The sequence below is a fragment of the Octodon degus genome, unplaced genomic scaffold, assembly GCF_000260255.1.
Source record: "Octodon degus isolate 3935 unplaced genomic scaffold, OctDeg1.0 scaffold00205, whole genome shotgun sequence".
NCBI lineage: Eukaryota > Metazoa > Chordata > Mammalia > Rodentia > Octodontidae > Octodon > Octodon degus.
Window position 1 is genome coordinate 1,577,810 of NW_004524781.1, and position 26,619 is coordinate 1,604,428.

The following is a 26,619-nucleotide window of genomic DNA, read 5'->3' on the forward strand; positions in this document are numbered from 1 at the left end:
TTGAACCGCGGTCCCTGTGCCTTGCTTAGCTTAGCTTGTTCTAAGTAGGTGCTTCAGACCACTGAGCCATCTCGCCAGCCCACGTATGTTGTTCTGATTTGTCCCGGCAGATGTGTGCCTCCGGCCTCCCTCGTTGCCGCTGCGCAGGGCCCCGATGCACCAGCGCACCAGGAGGGGCGCGCGTGCGGTTGTGAGCCGAGCTGCGGCGATGCCTCCCGGAGCGGCCTCCCGAGGCGGCGGTCAGAGCCGCTCCTTGGAGTAGCAGGCTGCGCGGAGGGTGTGCGCGCCACTGCACAGGGACGCCCACGTGTTCTCCCCAGGAGCCGCCCCAGCGGGGATTCGTGCTAGCCAGGCACAGCTGTTCCCCTGCTGTGCAGCCTTGGTTACGCTCAGCGCCAGCTTTACAGTTTTGCCGCTTCGGTGGGTGTCAGTAACGCGCGCGTGCGCACACACACACGCTTGGGTAGTTGGTATCTTTTCAGAAGTTCATAGGTATTGTTTTGTCTTTTGGGTTTTCTATTGAATTTATGTACTTTTATTTTATCATAGACATTTCTTATTTGCAATATTTTTTTCAGGTGAATTGTGTCTCCTAGCTTTTGACCCATTGTCTTCATGTCTCTGAAGGATAAGATGCAAAACAGTTTTAAAGAGTGTAAGGTAGTCAGATAGATCGATGCTTCCTTTCATGGTTGTGTTGAGATCCTCACGTGCACTAAGTAAACTCTCCTAGAGTCTCCTCCAAAAGCTTAAAAATTTTACTCTTAACATTTCAGTTCTGTGTGTCTGTCTGTGTGTGTGTGCGCGTGTGTGCAGTACCCCCAGGGCTTGACCTGTGGAACACCACACCTGAAGAGACTGTCCTGGCCCCAGGACTCGTGGAGGAGGCCCAGGGCACCAGGGCTGCACCCTGCCTGCCCCAGTCACTGGGGTTTGTCCTAGCACTCTCAGAGGTGTGCAGTAGCCTCAGGGATCTGGAGTCAGAGTGCGGCTGCCCTCCACACAACTACAGTTCTGCCCTTCTCAGCCTTAAAGGAAACAGCACACAAGAGCGACCCAGTGTGGAGGAGAGAGGCTTGTTAACCTCTGTTTTCTGTGTGTGCATGTGTGCTTTTGTGTGTGTGTGTGTGTGTGTGTGTGTGTGTGTGTGTGTGTGTGTGGCCTGAGGTGGAGTCCACTGCCATTAATTTCTGTCTGGATTCCTCATTCTCAGGATCCATTTGCTGACTAACCTGGGAGTTCTTTCACTGATCTGCGGTGCCACCTTGGTCGTTTCAGCGTTTTTCGGTTCACTGCCGTCTGCTGGTTCAGTGCCGCCCCAGGCTGCAGACAGCTGTCTCATCCCCAGCTGGAGTACGCCTCCGACTTCCTGTTGCCACGGAGACCTCCCCTCCACCCACCGTCTGGGCTCAGGCCTGGGAGAGCAGACGCAGCCTAGGTGTTGGCCAGGGAGATCTGCAGGGTAATTAAGGCCTGGCTGTGTAGATGTGCCTGCCTGAGTCGGCTGGAGTCCTCAGACGTGGACCACGCTTTTCAGGAGAGGCTGCCCTGTGTCTTCCTGCTGCGTCCCTGACCCCAGCGGGTGGGTGACCCTGTGATCCGCCCTCCAGCTCTCTGTCGCAGATCTCTCCTCCGTCTCTGTTTGACTCTGGCTCTGCCTCTGTCTCCAAGTATAAATATTCTGGTTCTGCTTTTGTGCTTGGACTTTGACTTAAACACTAATCTCTCTTATAAATTACAAAGCCAACTTGTTGCCCAAAACACATTTGGGTTTAGATTTATATTCTATCCAGTCTGGGTGCTAATTAGGATGAAATTGATGTCTTCACAAAACTGATTTATAACTCTGTTTTTTTCACTTATGTGTGTCTTTTTAATATTTCCATAAGGAGTTAATAACTGTAAACAAATCTTTTAGCACCTATTACAAATACCAACTTTAAAAGTCCCTCTCCCTAAATAAAAAATTACCCAGGTGTACGGTCGCCCCGTACTCAATTAGCACGAGGTAAAAGCTCACGCAGCGCTCATTCGGCCACGCAGCTGAGGGGAGCCGCGTTCGCAGCCACCCCCAGGAGCGCGCTGTGTTGTCAGCACGGTGCACAGCTTGCGCCTTGTGTAGGTCCAGGCTTGCTGAGTTCCTGCTCCTGGTGGCCTCTGGGGTTTGTTACCTTTGTTTCTGTCACTCGGCCTGGAATCTTTTACCATTTTATGGTCCTCCAAACTATAAAGTATTACATATTTTTTGCAGATGTTCTATTTACCTTAAGTACAAACTAAATTCACCTTCTCTGCCATTATCAGAAGCAGAGTCCCACGAGTGGATTCTTCTAAATTGCCTTTTCTTTGTAGCTGGCTTGCAAAATGGAGCAGTTACTTTGCACCAATTTTCCAACCTGCACGCTTGCTTGGTTCATTAACCTCAGCTTTTCGTATGCACGTTCTTTTGGATTTGTATGTAAGCTAACCATGTTGTGGCAAGGAGGGACAGGTTCTTTCTTTCCAGGTTTGATTTCTTATATTTCCTTTTTTTGCCCTGTACTGGACAAGTGTCTCTCCTGCAATGAACAGAAAATCCTTATAGTGGGCATTTATTTCCGGATTTTAAAGGATATTCTTTAATGCTTTGCCAATAAACCAGGTATTTGATTTTATAAAAGTAAACTATGAGATTAAGGAGGTGGCTTCCGAATTCAAATGTGGTAAGTTTTTTTTTTTTAATCAGAAATGAGCTTGCATTTTATTAAGCATGTTCTGCACTGATGAAGCTAATCACATGGCTTCTGTGTTTGAATCTGGTACTGAGGTCAGCTACATTACTAGAGTTTTCTCATGTTGGACCAGTTTTATACCTTTGAACAAATTCAGCTCGCTGCTGGCGGGGGCATTTTCATTTCCAGACCTTTCTCAATTTGGCTTGCAGTGGGCCTTTTTGCTCCTATTTTCCCAGGAGCTTGGAACCCAACTTCTAACATTCATGTCTAGGTTTTGGTGTCCAGCGCAGAAGCCCTGCAGACGGGTGGCATGCGTCCCCAGGGTGCGTCCGGCCTTGGACAGCACTAGCACAAGCTTGGAGCTACCTGTCCTTGCAACTCGGAGGGCATGCTTCTGAGCTGGCGGGGCCTTGTGTGTCCTTCGCAGGAGGGCTGCAGCCACTTTCAGCTTGTGGTCAGGTTGTCCCCTCATTAAGGATCCTGCCCCAAGAGCACCTGCCCAGTGCTAGCCTCTGGAGGCTCGGTCTCAGGCCTGCTGCCTTTCTGGTGTTCCTCACCCAAGCCTCCTGCTGGGAAGGGCCACCACCCTCTCACCTGCGGGGCGCAGATTGGTCAGGAGGAGAGCGCGCAGGGCCATGGAGGGTGGCTGCCGGCACCACTTAGGGTGCACAGCGGGCAATGGCCTCTGTTAGCTTCCCCTTGCTGTGACTTAACCCCCTGAGAAAAATAAGGCAGACAGAAAAGCTTTACTTCCAAGCACAGTTCAGGGGCTGCAGTCCCCCTGGGGCCGGCTGCCATCCTGACGGAAGAGGGATGCTGCCTCGTAGTGGCCAGCCAGGCAGCAAGTGGGAAAGAGCCAGAGCAGAGGGGCGGCGGGCTGTGTCCCTGAGCTCTCGCGGCCCAGGCCTGTCCACCCTCCTCGCCGAAGTGTCTTCCACCTCCAGTAATGCCACCACGTCGTGACCTGGCAAGTGGATGAATTCACTGACCAAGCTACAGCCTCATGATGAGGTGGCCTTCCAGAAGGCCCGCCCCTGGGCCCCTGTGGCATTTGGGGAGCAGTTTAGATCTAAGCCCTAACGGTCCTGGAGGCGAAGGTCCCTGACAGTTGCTGATGCTGCAACACCTAAGGACAGGGGCCTGTGCAGGCCACGGGGAGGGCCTTTGGAGCCGGCTGAGTTGCATAGCAGGTCTTTATGAAGAGGCAGGAAGATTTTTCAAAATCTTTTTTTAATTTTTTTTTTCTTATGTGTGTTACAGATGTTCTTCTTTGTGCCAGCTCTGGCCACCAGATGTAGGTTTCTGGATTGATGTTTATTTTCTTTCAGCCATGTGAAGGTTAGAGGGTCCCTCTAAATCCTAATATGTGCAGTGGTGGGTTTTGGGATCGGGGTAGGCGATACTCATCAGCGGATTAATCTGGATTAATCCTGCTTGGCTTCTTGATCTGAGGCCTGAAATCTTTGATCAGTGTGAGAAAGTTGTCGACTGCAACCCTTGGAACGCAAGCTTCCCTCTCATTCCACGCCCCCTCCTCCTAGGCCAGTCTTGATTTTCAGGACACATTTTAACCCCCCCCCATCCCCCCGGAATCAAACTCAGGACCGGCGCTTGCCAGGCGGGGGCTGTGCCGCTGAGCCACATCCCCAGCCCGCTCATTTCTTTGGTTCTAACTTCCACATTATTGGCTTTGTCCTCAGCCACAGCTGATGGATGTAGCATTTCCCTTCTGGAGGTTCTCTTCAGTCCTTCTTCTAAACTGTTTGGGCAACTTTGGGAGTCTCTTGTTTCTGCATCATCCTTTTAATAACCTTTTGTTCCTTTGAAATTTTATAAAGTTTTATTAGCATGTGCTTGCAGTGCCTGTGGAGTACATTCATGGTAGGAAACTGGTATACACAGGAGGTTTCTGGGGAATCTTAAACATGACTTAATTTTTTATGTGATAATCCCAATCTTGGAAGTGTTTGAGGGTCTTCTGTGATTTATTCTTTACTGATCTGCAGAATTTCTTCCTCTGTGACTGCTGACTTTTTCCAATAAGGTCTGACTCTGGAGAAAATCTTTGACATTCTGCATTGGCAGGGTTTGTGCAAAATCTTTGTGTGGGGTTTAGCAGAGTCAGGTGCGTAGTGTGAGCTCTGTGTCCGGCCGTCTGGCCATGTGCTTGTGGTAACGATGGTCACGTCCTGCCAGTCTGTCAGAGTCAAGGAAGATGGAAATGGCCAAGGAAAAGGCCACCACTTGCCTTCCTGGTGGGGAGGGAAGTGGCAGAAGTCCTGTTGCTCACTGTGGACGTCATCCCGAGACTCCTCAGTGGAGCCTTGATTCTCTTACCCAGTTCCTGTCCTGTTAGAGCTCACATGGGATGGTCAAAGGAAGCAGTCATTAATTAGTTCATCAATCCAGCAAACATTTACTGAGCCACTTCTGTGTGCCATATGCTGCTCTAGGGGCAGGGAGCAGAGTTGGAAGCGAGGCAGGCGGGGTCTGTGGGCTGCGCCTTACATCCTGGTGGGCATCTGGAAGGGTGCGGTGTAGCCTCAGCCCCACAGAAAAGCTCTGCTGAAGTTGTAGGCAAGAACTTTCTTCCCCAGCCGGGCGTCCTGGTGTTTCTGTGCCCACCACTGCCCACTGATGGTGGTGCACAGGCGGAACTGAGGCTCCTATAGGCTCTGGCTGTGCAAGTGTTTCGGGTGTCCCCACCAGCCCCACCCACCATATACACTTCAACATAAAACTATAATTTTTTTAAAACTATGGATACAAATCTTGATCCAAGTGTATGTTTCTCCTATCATCACATTACTATAAAATATGAAATTGGCCAATCATGCAAACAGTACTATATGAAATGGCTATCAGTCACACTTATAAGGATTTCCTGATTTTCAAGGCAAAGTCTAGGTGTCCCCCAGTATTAAGCTCACTTCATTAGCACTGTGTCACTGTGATCTCATCCTGTGTAGAGGTTTGACGATTTAGACACTCGCGCACGGCCGCCTCTCCCTTGGCAGCCGCTCTGGGCTTTCCATTCGGGCCACTGGTTTTTGGACAACGCGCATCCCACAGTTCTACTAAACTGCCTATTTACTGCCCTTGAGTGCATTACAGTGACGGAGCGCCATCTGCCCACGCTAGTTCTCAGGTGGCTGCTCTCGCCGGCGGGAGAAGGAAGGCGTGCATCCTGCCGATGCTCTGGATCCAGGTGGTGGCCTTCAGGAGTCGTTAGCCTGTCGTGAGGCATCTTTGGCATTAGTTCTTCCCTGTACGGCGACTGCTTTCATCACACACCTGCCATTTGGATGGGTCAGTTGAGTTTTGGCTTTAGTACAAAGATGTGTTTGGAAGGCAGGATTCCGTGTTCTCCACCTAATGCTCCACATCCTTTTGACCTGAGAGACCGTTCTCCTACCATCATTTTCCCTTATGAGGAAATCTTCACTTGTGGGGCGATCTGGTGTCAACGTGGTCATGACTGTAGGTGCCAGTGCCGGTGGGTGGCAGCAGGGGAGGGACCGTCACCTGGTTGTGAGCCACACACTCCAGAGTGTGCTGATATCAAAAATTTTGAGATGAAAACAACTTGAGCATTCTTTAAAAAGTGTATTTTCAAAAATACATTCCAAGGAAGGAGGCCACAGTCTTTAGCCCCCCTGGCCTGCGGTGTGTCCTGCCACTTGGGATCTAACCTGGTGACAGGGAGCAGGGTGTGGTACCTGTGGTGTGGATTGCCCGGAGAAAAAGGCCCAGAGCAGACCGCTGGGCCTCTGGAGGGGCTTCTTCAGCTCGTTCTCACTGTTGGCCTAGATTTCTAGGGTGCTGTGGCTGAAAGCCAGACTTCATTTGTACCAATCTATGTAAATCTGTAGGTGGGATTCATCAGTGGAGCCCCCAATTAAACATTTTCTGTAAGGAAGGGGGCGTCTGCTGCTAAGAGTGTCCCAGCGCAGGATGGCAGGCCCACACATGGCCGCTTTGTCTTCAGAGGGCTGCATGCGGTCCCTGCCCAACGCCTTCCAGCAGAGGGAGGGAGAGCCCTGAGGGTCCAGAGAGGTGACTGATTGTCTTCAGGGCATGATATAATTTCAAGGATTTTACAAACCTAATACAGTGACTCAAGAGCCATGAAGAACATTTCTGAAAGGTGACCTGTGAGCAGTGGCAGGACAGTTATTTTGATGAATGAACTGCTCCCCTTTCCTCCTGTTCCTTGTCTCTTTCCGTGTCAGGGACACTAGATGGTAGCATGCTGCTTCTGTATACCGTCCTGCGCATGCTCTGCCCACCTCCCAGCCCGGCCCAGCAGGGTCTGGGGTCAGTAGCACGGAGTAGGATCTCATGGTGAGGAGCCACTCCCCCACTCGGCCTTTCCTCTCCCACTCAGGTGAGGGCTTCTGTGACACCCCTCCGTCCCCTAGAGCTCCCTGCAGGTTCCCATGGGAGCTCATTACTGGGAAGGGGAACTTCTATCATTTTTGGACCAAGTTAGAGTAGCTAATGAAAACCAGAAGGAAGGAAGAGTCAGTCCACAGCGAGAAGCTGTGAGGCAGCGCACCTGGGCGAATGGAAGACCCGATTTCCTTTGCAAAAAGTCAGGGCATAGGTCTTTCTCTTTGCTGCTATGTAAGGAAGGCTGTGAGGAAGAACACTTTGTGTTCTGGTTTGAAGAAGTGTGAGGTGAAGGTGCTTACTCTGTGGTCCATCTACTGTGGGACCATGGCTGCTTTCCTTCTCCTTCAGGGGCACAGTCCTCCAGCTCCAGGCCCTTTGTGCCTGGTGGCATTGTTTCCATGGTAACACGAAGCTGTGCTCTTGGCAGGTGGACCTGCTAATGGGCTTTCCCACCCTTAGTCCTGGCATGGAAGCGGAGAGAGCAAGGGTGTCAGTTAATTGATTTGTGTTTGTTGGGTGTCGGTGAAGCGAAGGCGCTGTTGGCTGTACGCAGAGGTAAAACACTACTGATGCATGCTGTGCTTCAGAAAGTTGAACCTGAACTTTCCAGCCCTTCGTTCTGTTCTGGAGCTTGTTTAGAGGACCACATGCATGCAGGGCAGATGCTCCACTGCCGAGCCAAGTGTCACCCCAGGCCTGGACGCTGGCCTTCGCTCGGGAGACGTGTTGCGCTGCTCTGCGCCTGGTGCTATTTCTTCAGCTGGAATGAGGCTGTTTTTCACAATAAATCCACGAAGCCACATCAGACAGAACATCTCTTCTGACCAAGAAAGAGATCTGTGATTTCTGCTGGCGCCCACGCTGCAGGAGGCAGAGGACGCCACTGGAGACCATCGGGGTTGCTCGTGCCAGGCGACACGGCAGCCCTTCCAGGGCAGGTGATGTCACGTTCGGGAATCTCACCAGCGGGCTGCGAGAAGCCTGCCTGCAGGTGGTCGCTGGCGCCAGTGGGCATCGCTGGATGTGTGTACACACAGCATGGGCCTTGTGCACTGTGCGCACACGTGCAGACATGTATGTAGTGTGAGTTTAAACACACAGTTTAACCCATATGACCGCCAGCTGGCTCCTCTGGAGCCACGTATGTAGCAACTACTGGCTAGTTAGTCTTCAAACACAAACTTTTCTTTGCCTCATTAAAATGCAGACACTTGGTTTGCACCGAATGGTCTACGGGAAGCTTGCCAGTGTTGTGTCCTCTTATACCCAGGAACACCTTTCTTTGTCACTCTGTGTGCACCTGTCCAGTGCGGGACAGCAAGACCAGTGCTAGCTTAGAGGATGGTAGCTTTGTCTGGAATTTAATTACCAATGAGCTGTGTTTCCTGAGATCTGCACTTTACAAAAACATTTCAAAAACCCACGTGAGAATGGACTCACAGGGTGCCTAAGCTCTTAGGCGTGAGCTCTGGACACAAGGATCTCCAAGAAGTCTGTGGGGTGCTTAGAAAAATGACAACTTGAATTAGCTATAAGGAACAAGAATTAAAAATCTTCTTGAATTACTTCTTTATTAAATCCACAGCTACAGCTACTTTTTGTTGACTTACAAAATTTTTTTGTAGGTATTATTTTAAAAATTGCTCAAATTTTCTCTTGAATGAAATACAACCACTTAAAGCACTTTGAAGTGAAGCATAATTGCTCATTGTGTAAATGGGTAGTTTACACTGAGTTAAGAGCAAAGACACCCGGAAAGAGGCAGGCATAGGTGGGTGAGTCACGGAGGGCAGGCGGTGAGGCCTCAGCGGCAGTGTGAGGCTGCTGCTGGCCGAGCAGCCCGCGTGTCCGGGCGGGCAGGCCTGCTGGTCTGCGGAAGGCAGCGGAACACTGAGCCGAGCGGTTTTAGGTGGCGCAAGCTTTTGAAGAGTGTTTGCAGCATGCACCCAAAACTATGAATTCTTACCTTTTCATCTAACAATGCTGCTTTTAGAAACTAATCCCAGGAAAAAATGCAAATATGTAAATCTATTTATGTGCAAAAGATATTTGTAGCGAGATCCTGTATCTAAATAAATAAATTTAAAAAAAGTATTTTTCCAAAATCAGTTGGTCCTCTTCCATTTCGCCCCTCCTTTCCAGCTGGGCTCCTGGGTGGAACGTTAGGGTAATCGCCTGCACAATACGGCGCTCCCCTTGCCTTTCCCTGGCTCACTCCCCTGGGCGCCCCTGACAGGAGTGAGCCCCGCTATTACTCTGTTCTCTTCCCCATCAGTGATCCCAGCATCACAGCTTATTAGTGTCCTCGGGCAGCCTCCAGGGCCCTGCGCCCCGGCTGTGGGCACCTGCTCTTAGACCCGGCCTTTGCAGTCTTCCTCTCTTAGACTCCGGCCTGGGCTTGCTCTCTTCTCCGCGCTCCTTGCTCTGAGCACACCTGGGCTCTCGGGGCAGCCTCTCTGCCGAGTGCAGAGCCCGCTTCCAGCTGGGGGGCTGCGGGGGCCCCTGGTATCCATCCTCCTGCTCCCAGTCTACTCTGCTGCTTTGTTTTGTAAGCAAATGCAGATTCCACACAAGCAAAACAACTTTCTTACACATGTTGAATTTCCTCTTAGGTAAATTATAGCTGTCTGTAAAAAAGACTGCCTACAAGTGCTAGAAAATAAAACAAGACGCCTTAGAACAACAACAGCCAACCAGCCAAACAAACAGACCAAGAACTTTTGGATCCCAATTCGTGGTGGGGGCTGCTTGCCACTGCGAATGCTTCTCGGGTAGCAAGTGTGAACGTTAGAAAGTACAAACCTGGATTATTGCTAAGATCTAGTAGTGCATCCACTGATAACGTGAATAGTGTTTAAAATGAAAACATAAACCCTTTCCAATTTCCTAAATTTAGACAAACAGAAAGCCCTCCAGATGGGAAGTGCTGTTTCTCAGAGCCAGGAGCTCACGGACATCCCCCTTTAGAGCTGGTCACCGGTCACCAGTCACCGAGGTTCGGAAGTGTCAGCACGGGTTTTCGCTTTGGTGTGCGGGTTTTAAAAGCACCCCAAGCCCAGAGGAAACACACTGGCCTGTTTTCCGCGCAGCTTTCCTTGGGGAGAAACAGACTAGCTGTAAACACTGAGGGAATGCATTTGCGTTTGAAAAGTAGATCCGCTCCGGATTGTGAGGGATGCAATTTTCTCAGAAGCTGATGGGTCTTGGCTCCGGGAGGTGTGAAAACCCCTTTGTACCATTCACAAGAGATACACACTTCTTTTCACAAAAACAAAGCTACATTAGAGAAACGCCCACAAAATCAGGAGAGCTGTCATTTCTGTGTCTTTCAGCTGAGGAAATAAAGTTCCAGAATGTTACCATGACTCCGTTTCCTTCTCTATTCATGTGTATTCTTTTTGTTGTCCATAGCTTTTGCTGTATCACCCCATGGAGGCATAGAAGGAGAAAATGATAACTTTATTGGATAAATTAAGGGATTATAAATGCCGTCTATTCATGTGTTTCGTCTTGCCATGCAGTGCAGGCTGCCCTTGAGTCTGCGGAGTAGCCCAGGCCTCAGACTCTTGGCGATGCTCATGCCTGTTTCCCGAGTCCTGGGATTGCAGGCCTGTGCCACCACGCCTGGCTATAAACGCTTTGAAATTACACATGAACACGGATTTAAGTAAATAGAAACTAGCAGGATTTTAGTGAGAAACAGCAGCCTACTTGACATCTCTGCCTGCTCCTCCAAACTTCCAGTTTTCTGCAGGAAGTTCTTTCAACTAGTTCTTTGTTTTATGGGATCTATACCTTTATGTGTAGCAGATTGGAAGTGATACTTCTGTACAGTTTGGCCACTTTGTGTGTGTGTGTGTGTGTGTGTGTGTGTGTGTGTGTATTGAACTCTGGCCCTTACGCTTGCCAGGGAAGCGCTTATTCCACTGAGCCATCTCCCTGGCCCTAAGAAATACCACAATTTCACCTAGATAAATTTTTAATATTATTTGGCTATAAAATGCTATTGACAGATGAGCCAAGGGATACACTGTGCTCACTCTTGTACTAGCCTTCATTTTACTTGTAGTTAGCACTTGTTCTTTATTTGTTTTATGTGCTTGTCACCAATTCGATCTGAAATTCTGTAGTTATCCAAGTTTAGTGAGTCACATTAAGGTCCATCCGGTCATCTCCAAGTCCTCCCTGGTGCCTGGCAGCTTGTCATAAACTGGCCTAAGCGCTCTGAACCCTACTCCATGGCTCCCCCTGGTGGAGTCCTGTGTTATGCTTCCTACAGGCTTCCTAAGCCTCTTTGTTGTGTAAGATTATGAGAGAAAAAATTCTAACCTAGAATTTGTATCTGTATCTACAAACTACTACTTACATGTCCCAGTAAAACATTTACTGACCATGTACATTGGTGGGGGAGGGGCGCTTTCGCCAATACCTCTGATTTTGGCTTCCTTTGTTTTCCTGTTTCTTCTCTTCCTTGATTTGGTGGAATATATCCGCTGATAGTCTTCTGAGAAAGAGTGTTATGGTTTGTGTCTGGGTGTCCCCCCAAAACTCATGCAGTCATGGGGGTCCGGCATTTTGGAAGTGGCTGAATCCAGGGTTTGAGACTGGTTCATTGTCTAGTGCTAGAGCTAGGGCTGCGGCCCACCTCGGGCAGGCGGCCTGCCTCAGTGTAGGGAGGGAAGCGGCCGCCGGCCTTTTCTTCCCCTTGGCGCTTGTTGATGCTTTATCTTCCACCTCCATGACTGGTTGCCCCTGAACTCGCTATCCTGCTTGGAGCCAGCTATTATGGACTGAAACCTCCACAAACTGAGCCAAACACACTGCCCCCCCTTCAATTTTGAGTGTCGAATATTTTGTCTCAGCAACAAGAGAAAAGTAACAAGGTATTGCAGAACGCTCCCCTCCCCCTCCAGTGTAAATTAGCAGTAATTTTTTTACTCGGACATTTAATTAGTAGTTTGTAGATATAGATACAAATTCTAGGTTAGAATCTTTTCACTCATAATTTTGATTCCTGGCTGCTGCAGTAGTTGCTAAATGGTGCAGTGTCAGCATTGTTCTTGCACTTTTGTAAGAAAAATACGTTATTAAAGTTCTGAAGCTCATGTCTATCTTCTGAAATTTCACAATGAAGGTTCTAGGCTTTACTTTCATCTATTACACATAAATTTTAGAATAAAAGCTTTCAATTGCAGGAAATTATTTTGTATTATATTTTATTTCTCTTCTCTTATTAATCTAATTTTCATTTCTCCTTTTTCTTGTCTTTTTGTTTTCTAAAGATTTCTTCTTCTACTGAGAGTCGCATTTCTAGTGCCATGTTCCTGGTTGTGCAGAGCTCTGCTGACTGCACGCAGTGCCTTACGCCTCCTTCATTGCAGCCCACCCCTCGCTTGTGGTGCCTGATTCTTGCTTCAGGGTGCGATACGTGCTCTTGTCTCTTTGGAGGCATTACTTTTGCTGTTTGAAGACTCTTTTCTGCCTGTTGTGCGTCTGGAAGTTGCCATTTTCTCACCTTAGTGGTTCTCTTGGGCCCCTTCCTCAGATGTCCGTGGGCATTTTCTGCTCATTTTAAAAAGTGGGGCCTTGAAAAATGGGTTGATAGCTCCCGCCCGCGTGAGGCTGGTCTCGCAGTCCCTGCTCCTCGCCTGTCAGCTCGGGTCAGCGCGCCAGGGCCCTCCTTTGCCCAGGCGTACGCTTCCCAAGTCTTCTCTTCTAATCTTGCTCCATAATGTTGCCACCTGCTGCCAGCAGCTTTCGGGTGTGTGAGTGCAGATTTCACGGATAAACTACTCTACTCAGAGAGTTGCATGGCGCGGTGTTTATTAGGTTGGTTCAGCGTAAAGAAAAGGAGAAACTCCCAGGCTGCAAGAGAGTTGACATAGTCCCCTCCAAAGGTCGGTTCAGATGAGACTGAGAAGACGTGCTCCCATCACTGAGGTCTCTGGAGGGAGCAAGAGCGACCTTGGGAGGTGCAGCTTGACCAAGGGAGCGCGGTCAGGAGTCTGGCCTGGGCTCCCTTGTCTGGGGATGCGACAGGGTACCAGCTGGCTGCAGGGAAGATGCCCAAGTGGAGAGCGCCTCCACTGTCTCCTCAACCTGCCCGGAGGGCAGTCAGGGTCTGGGAGGAGACCGCTTAGGAGAGTGATCTGGAACACCAGGAAATGGGGCCAGGACCTACTGCAGGATGCCCTGGGAGGGAGGGAGGTGGAGCCAGCTCTCAGCTGGAGAAAGCTAGGAACCTCCAGTCCCCCTTGTATGGCCGGCAGCGAGACCGGCTGTGTGTAGGGGAGTTCACTGCTGTGAAAGCTCGGCAGATGCCCCAAGACAGTGTCCCCAGAGGGCCTGGGGGGTAGGTGCCAGGAGCCGGACAGCCTTGGGAAGTCTCCGCAGGCAGATTCCCAGGCCCCACCTCAGACCTGCCCAGTCAGAGCTCGGGGCGGGGTGGCCTGCGGGTGGGTGTTAGCTAGCTTTCCAGGGGCGATGCACAAACTGCAGGACGCGGAGTGTGCGAGCTCAGACAGAGCCAGCTGGGCAGGCAGCCATGGCAAGGTGTGCCTGGCAGAGCGAAGGGCGGCGATTTCTGGGTTTTCCACGGCAAATGGAGCAGGCAGGGAGACAGGTTTTGTCCCTGGGGAGGGAAGCCACAGGGGCAGGCTCCAGAGGAAGAGTGGGGAGCTCACGCAGGGCAGAAGGCGAAGGTGGGTGCAGGAAGACCCGCGGCATTTCCCAGAGGTGGGGGCCCCCTGTATTCCTCCGAGCAGCGACAAGGGCTCCATCCCACATCTCCAGAGGTGTGGCTGTGCCGAACACCAGGCACCAGGAACCTGCCCTTACGGGCACACGAAGAGTGTCCTTGTTGCTGTTCCACAGTGACATATTCCTCCAGGAGTTTAATACACGCTACTAATAAGTGATGTGTGAGGGTGTTTTTAGAATTTATAGAAAAAGCTCAGGTCATATAGTTGGAAAAAGAAGTCATTTGTTGCCTTAGGTGTATTGTGCAGAAATAAAAATAATTAGCATACATCCTATATTTTCTCAAAAATGCAGATAGTAAAATGTGGCAGCCGTTTGTAGAGCAGTTATATATGCTACAGATTTGAATTCCTTAGAGTAGAATATATCTATATCTTACATACATAGTTATCTATAATATTGATATTTTCCAAAAATATTGTTAAAATGAAGTCTCAACTCTGCAGTCAGATGTCTTATAAACTTCTGGAATACTTTTGCTCACTTTTTAAAGAAGGTAAACATTCATATTAGGTGACCCCAAAAGAATGACATTACCATGGGGACACATCTAGAGAGACTGTCACAGGGACATCAGGGTTGGCAGGGCTGCCCTGGGTCCTTGCCGGCCACACATCGCACAGGTCCGCCGGTTGCTCCCTCCCTGCGCTCATTGGCCGGCGTAGTGTGCAGTGCCCTGGCAACCCCTCGGCCTGGCCGCTTTCCACCGCGTTCCTGTTGCTTCGGGTCGTTCAGGGAACCAGGCCTGGGTCTCTTCCCCGACTCTTGGCTCCTGCACAGTAATCTTTCTGACTTTCTCTTTTTTAAAAACCCTTGCATCGAGGGCAGTTGCCTGCGCCGAGAGCTTCACTGTTCCTCCTGCCCGTGCCGAGGTCCCTTGGCTGGGGTTCAGGCTCGGGCTTCGGCTCCCAGCCCTCTCATCAGTCCTAACGAGGCTGCATCCTGGCGCTGTTCTGTTTCTGCCAAGTGCCTATGTGCATAGTGGTGTCTGGTTGCCTTTACCTGCACCAAAAGCCTCGACTCCATGTGGTGTGTCACCAGCACAGCCCAGCTCCTGCTGCCAGTGCTCTCCGTCCCGGCCCAGCCTGGCAGATCCTTCGCGAGAGCACGCCTGCTTCAGGCTCCGCGGCTCCCACCTCTCAGAGTCCGCGAAGGGCCTCTGGCCTGCAGCCTCCCTCCCCTCCCGCCCCTCCCCCCTTCCAAGTGCTCTGGTCAACCTTGAAGCAATGTGCCTCCATTCTGTGCATCCAGGCGACACCGGAGGCTTCCTGCTGCCCAGAGGCAAGATCACCGCCATGTCGCATTGCTCTGCCTTCAACGTCGTCTGCCTTATATTTTCAGGGAGCAATCTCACTAACTGGAGTGTCCGCCTTCTGGTCCTCTTGGTGCGCCTGGCATGTTCTCCCTTTTGTAGTTCTGCTCAGGCTGAGTGAGGCTGCCTCCTGTTTTGTTGAGCTCAGGACTTGGTGTTGGCCAGCCAGGCGCTGCCCCGCTGTGCTATCCCCTAGCCCTCCCTCTTGCTCTTCAAGTCAGGTGACACCTTTGCATTTCCTCTGAAGACCTTTTTTGGTCCAAACCAGAGCTTTCCCCATCGCGGAGCTCGCCAAGTGCTTCCTGTTCCCTGTGTTCCGATCATCTCGGCAGCACCGTGACGGTGTTCCTGGCATGCCAGGCCCTGCTGTGCCCACCCTAACTCCACTGCCCCACAGTTGGATGAAGTACCTGCCCTGTCTCTGTAGTAAGGCAAAGACAGGGGCAGTGAGGTCAGAGCGGCAGCGCCAGGCCCGCCGCATCCCTGCTGTCTCTGGTGCTGGCTTGGGCAGGGCCTTCTGGGGCAGACTGCGCACCTGCTGGAGGAGGGCCCAGGCCTCACATGGGCTCCTCAAGGGCCAGGCAGAAAGCGGAGAGCTTCAGTGAGCACTGAGGGCGTGTGTGTGTGTGTGTGTCTCGAATGCACTACGGAAGCTAACAACGTGGAAGCCAAGCTTTTAACTTTTTTTTTCTTTTCTTTTTGCGGAACCGGGGATTGAACTCAGGCCCTTGCACTTGCCAGGGAAGCGCTCATTCCACTGAGCCATCTCTCCAGTCCCAAAGCCAAGCTTTTGCCAGTGCAGAAGGGAGAGACGGAGGGAAGGAGTGGGGAGGCTTGTGGGGAGGAGCAGAAAGTAGCCAAGACGTGTGCGTGCGTGCGTGCGTGCGCCAGCTCCCACGGTGAGTACACTCCCGGCCCCCGCCAGCATGCCAGCATGCACTCCTGGGCCCCGCCAGCATGCACTTCTGTGCTCTGCTAATGTGCACTAAGAAAAATAAAGGGAAATAATATGAAATACTATGAATGAAATGTTTTATATACTTTATGTCACCTGCGAAATCCAGGGCGTTGCGTAGCTGCAGCACGACTCCCTCACAAAGTGCCTCGCATCTGGCATGCACTCAAGCGTGTGCTCTCGGCTCCTGCACCGAGCTTGCAGCTCTCCGGGCAGGGCCCGCTCTCTCCTCACACTTGGTGAGCACTTGATAAATGGACACACGTGAAGTGCTGTGAGTCAGCAACATCTGGGCATGCGTGCCCTTTGTGCACAGGCCATAGACGCCTCAGACAACCGCCACAGAGAAGCTGCAAGAGCTCTACCTCAACAGGACAAAGGGTCTGTGCAAGTCCTGTCTTCTGCCAGCTTTCAGGCTACAGCCGCCTTTGAGAGGCTGGTTCTGTGCACATGCATTTCACGAACACACTCGTTTGGATCCGGTGACGTAGCTCAGCTAAAGGCCCTGGGTTCAGTCCTCAGCACTACAAGAAAAGAAATCAAAGAGGCTAAGATTTTAAAATAGAAGCAACAAATAAGATGAACACACAAGTAGCTGAAGCTGGAGTTGAAGCAGAGGTGCTCAGCTCGAGCAAGGCGGGTCCCGAGAACGCAGAGTGCATGGGAACAGCCCTGTGGACAAGCTGCGCGGGCTCTGAGAGCAGGGGAGCCGAGGCTGCCCGCAGGCAGGTTGCTAGGCAGCGGGAGTCACGGGCGCAGAGCCGCTGTGGCCCGCCCGGGGCAGCTCCCGTCTCCCACGCAGAGGGAGGGCTCCACCTGACCTCAGCTTTCTGTTTCCTGATCATTGTCTTTATTTCTTCATCCTCTTCTGTGCTTTGCCCCCCAAATTTTGAGAGCTCCACTGGACGTGTCATAAATAAGATACATAGGTTGCCAGTGGTACACATGCCACATAAATACGGACCGTCCAGGTAGCAACAAGCCCCAACCAAAGGCAGCATTTCTGGCTTTGTTCCAAGAGCGTGCTACATTTGATGCATTTCACACCACGGCCCCTGTGGAAGGCGGCTTGTTTGGCTCTGTACCTCCGTCTTTTAGTACAATGAGCTTGGGGTCCCACTGGTGGGAGACACTGGCCAGGCACACACTTCTTTCTGGTCTGGAGACCTCAGGGTCAGGATTACATGTGTGCATCAGGCAGTCCAACCACTCATGTGGCACTTGAAGTCCTTGTCGCTGGGCCTGTATAGTGTGGTGTGGATAAGGAACTTAATCTAGGGCTGGCACTCTCCCTGGAGGCCGTGCTAAGTGACAGAAGTCTGCCTCTTCGCAGTGGATGGCATGGATGTTCTCTTGGCCTCCTGGACTGTCCTGTGGCTCTCTGGGGAGCTGTGTGCCCTCTGAAGCCAGCTGTGCGGTGTTGGGAAGCCTCATTCACTGCCGCATGAACTCTAACCTGGCCAGTGAAGGGTGGGAAGGTGGAGTCTGGGGTGGTGGGGCTCCTGTGTCCCAGTCCTTAGTCTTCTTCCCAGCTCCTGAGCAAGGGTGGGGTCAGGGGAGGGGGAGGGGCACAGATAAAGCCTAGGGTGAGTGTCCTTGGAGCCCTTCCTGGGTTTACGCCTGCTCTCTGGGTGCCTGGAAACTCCCCCTGGCCTGGTCTGTTCCCCATGAAGCCCGCTCTTGCACCCCACCCCCATCCTCTGTTTGCTGGGGTGTCTTCGGGGGTGTGGGTGCAGAGGCCGCAGATTGCTCAGTGAAGCCCAGAACGTCCCTGGGCGCACCTGGCCCATGGGAAACTCAGAATTTGCTTAGCCATTGGCAGGGGCTCTTCCACGTTCTCCATTTAGTTTCTTCTTTTTTGGAAGTTTTGGGATTTGAAACACAGACCTTTACCCTGAGCCCTTTTATTATTTTATTTGAGAGAAGGTCTTGCTACATGGCTGAGCTTCCTGGAATGGCTTACACCTGTGCTCCTCCTGCCTCAGCCTCCCAGAGTGCTGAGTTACATTCACATTTCTCCTGTAGTGCCAAGTGTGTTTACTTCAGTTAGTCGCCCATGGAGGCCGAGTGCAGAGAGAAGCCACTTGATTAGCCGGCAGGCAGCATCCAGCTCCGAACCGACACTGACCCCAAGAGAAGGAGGGTAGGCTCTTTTATACCCATCTAGTTCCAGGTCCCAAAAGGCAACTCGTTTTTCTTATTTGGTTTGAAACCTAAAGGGGAACATACAGTGCGTTCTGCGTGGGGTGGAGAGCAGGGCACGACTGGGCATCCGGTGCTAGGGCTTGGTGGTGCTGGCTTAGGCACTTGCCGCAACGTGTACGAAAAGCAGAAGCTCAAGGAAGCAGAACCCTAAACCCTAAAGTGGCACTAGGACACAGAAGGGCGTGGATCTGGTTCCCTTTCCCATGTCATTGCCCCCTCAGGTTCCCTCTCCTTTTATTAAACTGGTGAGGTGTCCTTGAGGCATTTATTTACAGAGGTCGATACTCAGGATTTTCTGCCAACACAAGGCGTTGTACCCGGCCCAGTCTGGTTCACATTCCCCTACAACCCATTTGCTTAGGCAGCGTCTGCTCATAAGTAGAGCTATACAGCTTGCTGTGGGCCCAGCCCCAGCAGTCAGTGGGGAGGGTAAGCGAGGGCTCCAGCTGTACAGCTGGGCATGCCACCCTGGGCAGCCCTGGCAGTCCTGGGAGGAGGAGACACTCCTCTTGTCCAGACCCTCATGGACTCTGGCTAAGGTTTCTGGTGGCCTCCGACTTACTGGTATCACAACAACATTTTCCCTGTAGAACTGCACATCATCCACCCTGTTGCGTGAAGAGGAGGTTGAGTCCTCACCTATTTTGGAGCGCCATGTCTGCTAGCGAATTGGCATGACTGAGTGGCTGGTGGGCTGCATATTGGAGCCCGGACAGGTCTTCTGTAGCTTGGGACATCCCTTGGTGCCCTCGAAGTCATCTATACCAAAGCCAAGCCAATGACTGAAAACAGGAAGTGCTCCAACACCAAGTGTTGTGGGCCCAAGCTATTGATACTCCAAGCAGAATAGGGAGTCAAACAGGGAGCACCTCCTCCTCTGTCCAGGCTGGTGTGCTGACAGCTGTGTTTCCTCCTCCCTGACTAGGTTTGGGGAGCAGAATGACTAGACAACATACCCCTGAAAGGGCATCCATGGATTTAGACACTTGAATCACCCTGTGTCACAGAGGATCCGAGACCCCCTCATTAGGGGCCCTCGAGGTCTGATTAGTGAAAGTAGTAAAATTACATGATTGCAGTCTTCAGTTCCCTCCCAGGTTCCATTTTCATATACATTTGCTGTAGGTATTGATGGGATTGGATATGTCTATCTTCCCAGAGCTCTGCGGCTGGTAAGCTGTGTGGAGTGTTTACCTTGAAGGCCAAGGACAGTTCTTGGACTGCTCTCCCCATGAATGCCAGCTCATTATCTGACCCATAGTCATGGGGAGTCCCCATCAAGGGATGGTCACTTCTAGGAAAGACTTGGCCCCGCACTTGAGGTCTCCACTTTGGTCCAGAGGGCCTCCATCCAAGCTGAGTAAGCACAAATCAGGACTAGCAAACCCGTACTGCTTCCGGTCACTGACTTGCCTTGGTGTATGTGGCTTCAGTGTCTTCAGAAGATGTGTGCTGAGACTCCTGACACTAGGCCGGGGCGGGGCTAGGGTGTGAGGTTGTGAAGGCAGATTTCATGCCTCTCAGCTGCAGAAAAACGTAGTGTCCAAGGTGAGGGATATTAATACACCAGTGAGGCAGCTCCACTGTAGCCATTCTCCTCAGATGAGTAGGGTCTTGTGGTGCGTTGACAACTAACTGGTGGTCAACTTGTGACACCCAGCCGAACTGTACCAGTGTGGTGCTGGGCGTGGGAGCCCATCTGAGGGCTGGCGCCAGCAGAGTGAGAGGCTCAAGGGGCGGATCCATCCGGGTCTTTCTGGAAGTCCTGGTTGCTCTTCTAATCCACAGCTAGGCAGAAGAGAAGGGCCTGTGTGATTCTTTCATAGTAACTTACACACGAGCCAAGGGCGTCTTATGTGGAGTGAGGGGCATTTGTTTAGCTCTCCACTAGGTGAAGGGCAAAGTTTGTTCGTGCACTGGTTCCACTTGCTGGTGGTGTGCCCAAGGCCGCCTGAGCACGACTGAGAGTGCAAGCCCAGCCAGCTCTTTCCGCGGAGCATGGCTGAGGGTGCAAGCCCAGCGCACCTTGTTCCCGAATGCCTTTCCAGCTGCACACTGCTTTTGCTCAACAGCTTTCTGTTCTCCCGGGCTGCCCACTTCTCGTCTGTCCATGAGAACTTGTGCTATGGTTCCAGGGAGTACAGGGCAGCTTGGAAGCGTTTATTACGGTAGCATAGTCATTCATTCATTCGAGCTTCATAAACTTTCAAGGTAAAGACAGTAGATTATTGCTGTTTATGTTTTATGGATAAAGAATTTCAGACAGGTTAAATGACTTCTAATAAATGACATCTAAGAGAACAGGTATCTTTTCCTCCTGCCCTACAGTACAGAAAATGACAACAAAGGAAGCGTGGTTTGTCTTAGTCTTACCTTCACTTTGTGTTTGATTTCAGCCAAGCCCTCTTTAGCACCTGTATTGCTAGAAGGCCCCCAGGTCCCGTGTGCTCATGTCTCTGGCTGCGTAAGTGCGTAGCTCCAAAGCAGTTGAAATGGCTATATAGAAATGAAGTGTTTGACGTCATCTCATTGCAAGAAGCCACTTGTTAGGCAAGACTTTGATATCTGGACAAGTCACTGTGGAGCACGGTGACTTCAGTGGAGGGGCTTCCAGGACTGCAGACCGCGCCTGCCGCTGGGACCTGCCCTGGGCCAGGTGCGAGGCGCCAGCTGGGGTGCAGCTCCAGCGCTTGGGCTGGTTGTGTGGGACCTTGACGGGCAGTGGGTGCGAGGGGGAAGGAGAGAGAGGCTGGCCCTCCTCCCCTCTCCTCTCTCTGCCTTGGCCTTTGTGTCTTTTTGCCGATTCACACTTCGCTTCTTTTTTCCCTGTCTGCCGTGCCTCTTTCTCCTTCTCTTCATAGTTTAGTCTCGTGGGGTTCTCTTGCTTATTTTGTATGACCTTGATTTTCTGTAGACTCATTTATCATTAGCAAACTTAAAAGCCTTATAAATGTTAAGATATTGTGAATTTAGGAATTTTTTACATATGTGTGAGAGGAAATGACATCTGTTTGTCGCTGTCATATTATTTCCTTAAACCTAGCCCCCAATGCGTAAGTGCCACGCTTTCGGCGGGGTCACAGCGGTCTCCTGCATACACGCCGGCGGTCCAGCTCTCCAAATCGGTGCAGCTCGAGTCGGGTCGGTGGCTTCTGTGGCCTCCTAGGAGCGCTGCTTCAGGCAGGGTCTGGATAACGGACTCGTGACGGCGGCCGCCTTGGAGAAGGCTGCCAGCAGGTGGCAGTCTCAGCCAGTAGACCAGGGGAGGACGGTTTCTCGTGATTTTTCTATGGGAGTTTGCTTTACTGAATGAACTTCTGAAAAAGTCAAATTCAGCTCTTGTGTGCCTTAAGTAAACTCTGGGTTGGTTTAAAGTGTGAAATGAAACAGAGTCTCAACGATATGCCGCCCCACACCCAGAGTTTCACACTGATTGTTTTCTTGTTACAGACCATTACTGGATTGGGAGGTAACTTCCTTACTGTGCGCGCAGTTGAGCTTTGCTTGAGGGTGGCCCGAGGCGATTCCCTCGAGCTCGGGTGCTGGGTCTGAGCAGACCCTCAGGAACTGCCTGCCACTGGGCGGGTAAAACTTGCGCACCGCTGAGGAGACAACAGAGACCGTGTGTTTGAGGATGCTGAGCTGGGCCTTCAGGAAGCCTGACCGCTTCTGGTAACCACCACACACTGCAAAATGACCAGACCTCCTAGCCATGCATTCCTGGACCCAGGCAGGTGCCAGAACCCGCGCCCCTGCCGAGCTGCACTGCGGAGGGGCTGCAGCGAGCTGTCCAGGTCCGCACAGCTCACAGGCCGTTATCATGAGTGTGGTCCCCATGGCAACGCAGCCAGGCACCCTATGCAGCTGGGTGATGAAGGCGCTTGTGCTAGAGAAGGAGAGGAAGCCCTGGGCCTGTCTGGGGGAGCGCTGTGTGCATGTGGGTGTGGTGTGTGGGTGCGGTTGTTTCCCTGCAGGCGGCTGCCGCAGCCCGGCGCGGAGCTTGCTATGGTCTTCCTTAACTTACCTTTTGGACCTGTGGCTGGCAGCTCAGGGCCCAGCCAGAAATCATTCCGGCTTCCGGATGGGCAGCGCTGGACAGCACGTGGAGAGGCAGCTTCTTGGCCCGCGGATTTTCTCTGTCTGCCACGGCGCGCACATCAGCATAACTTCAGGCCTCGGTCCGAAGCCAGGGGCAGTGCCCCAGGGACAAGGCCCGCCTGGCGGAGGAAACACGCCAGACAGGCACAGGACGAGCCCCACGCCAGCCTCTGCTCTTTCGGGGCTCCTAGAAGTGGTTTACGAATGCTCAGAGGCATGTGTGTACAGCAGAGGCCCGCGGGGCTGTGGCAGAGGCGATGCGGCGGTGCCCTGGCCGGAGTGGGTACCGCAGCACAGGAGCAGGGGCTGCGGGCCTGTAGGCTTCCGCGAGCGCAGCTCAGCGGCCAGCGCCGGTGCGGTGAGCCCAGAGGATGGCCGCCTGCCCCCGGCGTCTGCCCCAGGGAGCGCCGCCTGCCCCCCGCGTCTGCCCAGCAGGGGTGATACGAACCCAGCTTTCATGGGGAGCACTCTGGGGCGAGGGCGGCAGAGACTCGTGCAGCCGCGTGTCCTTCGCTCCGTCCTCCCCTGTCCTCAGCCCTCGGCAGCGCGGATCCCAGATCCTCGGCGTCTGTTTTGGAGAAGCCCAGCTGGAACCATTCAGCCTGTCTCGTTGGCCTGGGGCACTGGGCCAAGCTTTGGGCAGATACAGTGATGACCTAAGAAATTCTGAGACATTTAACCTTCACTTTTTTTTTTTTTTTTTTTTTCCATCAAGAATTGAACACAGGATCTTAATGCTGGCTAGGCAGGTGCTATGCCCCTGAGCTATACTCCCAGCTAATAATTTTTATCTGAGAGAGGAAAGGTTTATTTTTCCCAAGTCTCACAGAACAGAAATGCCATTTAGTACTAATGCCGTTGTAGTACACTGCTGTTCCACGTAGTCTGTGAAGCACATTTAGCAGTGGCAAGCAAATGTCCGTGACTTCCCAATCTGTCCTCCCAAAATCACTCTGAAGCTTTTCACACCAAGTTCCTGTTGATCATTGCCCCTCATGTTCTCCTGTGTTTTTGATTGTGTTTTATGGTTTTATTCACCTTCTCAGCTAGTGTCAAAATGACAAAGCATTGCCTGGCCGGTGCTGGGTAGGGCTCTGTGTTTGTTCCCTGGAGGTGTCTTGCAGGGGTTCAAAGGAGCAGGGGAGGAAGGTGGCTGTGGAGAAGGGAGAGCAGATCGTGGGCTAGGGTGTCAGAGGTCACCCTGTTTCCCTAGCAACTGTGTTTCCAGGTTGTACTGACTTGGGTCGATGAAAGACCATTTGGAATCTAGTGCAATGGACCAGAAAAAGAAAAGAACCTGGAGTGATAAATGTTCCTACCTTGACAGTGCCGCAGACTCTCTGAGCAGAGTTCATGTGTGACTGACCGGTGGCTTTGCTAGGTTTACGGTTGAGTAGGGAGGTTGGGCACATGTTAGGTACATGCCCCAAATAACATTTATATGCAAAATATTGGGCCATATGAAATCTGAAGGGGATATAAATTAAATCTGTAGAGTTATGAAATAATAGTTCAGCTGGGCATGGTGGCGCACATCTGTAATCCCAGTACTAGGGAGGCTGAGGTAGGAACATGGCTGAGTTCAAGGCCAGCCTGGACTACAAAGCAAGTTCAAGGCTGAACTACACAGCAAAAGTCTGTCAAAAAACAAACAAACAAGCAAATACCACAACTCAGTCTAAGTCAGATTTAAAACTGGTTTTAATATGACTCTGAGGAGCACCAGCCTAGATCATCCAGGGGCTAGAGCTGGTGCATCAAGGAGAGTAACATCTCTTCTTATCTGTATTTCAAGAAGCTTTCTTATTAGAATCATCTCTTCAAAGAAAGAAAGTTATATGAAAAAAATGTTGAAACATGAGTCAGTTTTCAGTAATGCAGAATGATAAAAACCCAACTCTATCAATCTCGGAAAACTTAGTGGCAAGACACATTTCAAAAGAAGTAAGAAAGCATTCCCGAGGAGAGCTGATGCGCATTTCTAGGACTGGCCGAGCTCAATGGAGACATGTAGTTGTGTCTCCAAGATGTGGCTCGTGGCCTGCTCAGCGCGTGGTTAACACTGTTGTGCCTGCTCAGGTCTCTTCTCCTACGTGCCCTCTTGTCACTGAGTTGACGTGGCTGGAGATTCCTCAGCGACAAGGCTTAGGGCCCCATGGAGGACTTGGGGCAGCTGCCTCTTGGGCCTAAGAGAGCCTCAGATAAGCGGCAGCCTGCTGAGACTCATGGTTGTTTGCCTGTAACTCAAGGTGATGAGAACAAGGGGAGGATCATTTTGCAGTGTGCCGGGCAGGAGGTCTTGTCAGGCACAGCGCCAGAATGGGAGGCTTGCTCCGTGGCACATGTCTGCCTAGTTCAGGGAATCGTCCCAGGGCAGAGGGAGCCCAGTGGCCGAATCAAGCGTCCCTGGCAATAACTTGCTCTGAATTCTGCTGTGGTGCTCCGCTGATTCTGCTCAAATTCCCAGCTATACATTCTAGGAGCATGAGAGCGGTTGCTCCTCATGTCCCTTCCGCGTGTCATCTAGGGCAATGGCTGCTGGCTCAGTGTCTCCACACATTGTCTGGCCATAAAAAGAAAAGTCGCAGGCTTCTTTCATAATAAAAACATCCTTTTCTCGGCAGTGATTCAAAACATTCACAATTAGTTCTCCCAAAACCACCAGTGAGACATTCTCAGAACTACACGTTTGCTTCTGACATGTTTTTGATTTGTTCAGTCTTGAAGTAGGCATTGTAGGCTGAAGCTAAGTGGCATCGCATCAGGGAGACTAGGGCTGGCTGTGCGGAGGCTGCCTCGTTGGACGCTGGGTTCTTGAGGCACCTCGCGAACAAAACCCACTGCCTTGCAGTTAGGGGCTTCCATCACCAACTGGCACTGCTCCTTGTCAGGCCCCACTACTAAAATCAGAGAACACTTGGTCCCAGCTGAGCTGCTTGTCCCAGTAGCTTTTGTCCTCTCGTCCTACTTCACTCTCTGACCTTTTAAGGATTCCCGCTTTTATTCTGCAGCTAGCGTTACTCTCTGCTGTTCTTTCCTACTTTATCCTGACAGTACTTCTGGGGTTCATTTGCCTGCTTATACTCTTTCCCTCTCTCCTCTGTCTCTCTCTCTCTCCCCCCTTCCTCTCTCCTCTCTCTTTCAGTCTCAGACTCTACTATATCTATGTAAAAGGGAAGCATTTTTTTTTTTTATACCATTCACTTAAAAGTGGTAATGACCCTTCATAGCAGTCTTGATTGATCTTAATCTATATTTTAACTTCTGGTATTTTACTCACATAAATATTATTGTTCAGTCTTATCCTGTCTAAAAGAAAGTAGAGCAGAGAGAAAAAGGATAGCAATTTTTAGCAATTACCAAGTCATAGGAAAATGTTCTTAGATTGCTTGGGGACATTCAGGTGGTTTGGAGAAGTTCTCCTCTTGCTGTTTTTATTTATTTATGCACTGAGTGTCAGTGTTGAGCTTTAAATCTTCTGGAGTATATTCTTATTTTTGTCAGAAAACTTCAGTTAGGTCTCTGCATTTTTTTGGTAGATCCATCACCCTAATGTCCAGAAGAGCCATGGATACATCTGTGAAGATTTCTCTCTGCATTCGTGATCTCCTTTAGAGTGTGTTCATCAGGTGTCTGTGACTCTTCCCAAGTATTCTCGGTGACAGGAGGGCAGCACCAGGGCTCGGGCAGCTGCAGCCTGGGGACAGTGGTCTGCGGCAGGAAGTGAGGGCAAAGCAGGCTCTGGAGGTGAGGGCCCCTTCTGAGGGTGGCTCTCCTGCAGGCCTGGTGCTCTGGAGTTTGAGTAAGAAGAGTTCAGTGTGCCAGACGGCAAGCGCTTTTGCCTTCCAGAATTACTCATTTCATTAATTTTAATTTCACTGCCCCCTAGGTTTATCTTTTAATCTAAGTGAACATTAATCTGCCCTCTGTGCATTCTGTCTGCCATTAAATGAGCCAGAAGAGGGATACTTTTCTTAAGTATTTATTCTACCATACTTATTGTGAAATTTACTGGTATCCTATTTATTTTTTTCTCATTGCTGAGACAAAAAAACTCCATACCTGATGTTAATGGGGAAAGATTTATTTAGCTTACAGTGCATAGAGATTTTAGTCCTTAATCATCTGGCTCCAAGGCAGAGGGTCATCAGAGAAGAGAAACAGCTTCTGGCAGGCAGCAG